Genomic DNA, 858 nt, shown 5'->3' on the forward strand with positions numbered 1-858 from the left:
TACTTGTTACATTTATTCCTAGATTCTTTTTGGTTGCTATTTTAGGTAGGAGATTTTTTTAAAGCACAATTTCTAACAAGTAATGGTTTAAGAAAAGCTATTGGTTTTACATATTTACTTTTCTACTCATCTTTGAATTCTCTTATTGTTTCATATTGTTTTCCAGTTGGTTTTCTCAGGTTTTCTGGGCCTGGCATTCTCTTTTAGAATGTAAATTATCCCATAAGGGGTGATATTTTTCAAATCATTTATTTGACTAATATTTGACTATTCTTGTTTTATGGGAGGTGGTGTTAAAGTTGTAATGGGCTCAGCTGGTGCTTTTCAGATATACTTATTTAGGTACTTCCCCCAAAAGTCCTGCTTCCTCACTACAACCACTGACCCCTCTGCTCTCTCAGTTCTGAAAACACCCCATGCTGGTTTTTTGTTTTTGTTTTTGTTTTTGTTTTAGGCGAGGCAACTCTTGGTTGGCCTCACAGATTGCGAGCACCTTGTCAGTTTACAATCACTAATTTTTTATTTTTCACTCCTACAGCACCTGGTCTTCCTAGGTGGTCTCCCATCCAAGTACTAACCAGGCCCGACCCTACTTACCTTCTGAGATCAGATGGGATTTCAGGGTGGCATGGCTGTAGACCATCCCATGCTGTTTTGTTTGTGAGATTTCATATATCTTATTTCCCCATTCTTTACTTCCCACACCTCCACTTAAAAGTCAATGCCTTAAAAAAAGCCTTCCCTGAATTCTAGTTGAAGTTCCCAGTCCCTTTTCTCTATGTTCCTACATCAACTTGACTGTCATCTTTAGTAATAATCAACACACTTAGAAGTACTGCTTTCATTATCTGTTTTCCT

At 37.5% G+C, this 858-nt stretch overlaps 1 pseudogene; it reads right to left on the reverse strand.

Annotated features, from left to right (window-relative positions):
- Window positions 1-529: 529 nt before the first annotated feature.
- Window positions 530-640, reverse strand: LOC118604848 (annotated as a pseudogene).
- Between the last annotated feature and the right edge of the window lie 218 nt (window positions 641-858).

The sequence above is a fragment of the Rousettus aegyptiacus genome, unplaced genomic scaffold, assembly GCF_014176215.1.
Source record: "Rousettus aegyptiacus isolate mRouAeg1 unplaced genomic scaffold, mRouAeg1.p scaffold_m13_p_6, whole genome shotgun sequence".
Taxonomy (NCBI): Eukaryota; Metazoa; Chordata; class Mammalia; order Chiroptera; family Pteropodidae; genus Rousettus; species Rousettus aegyptiacus.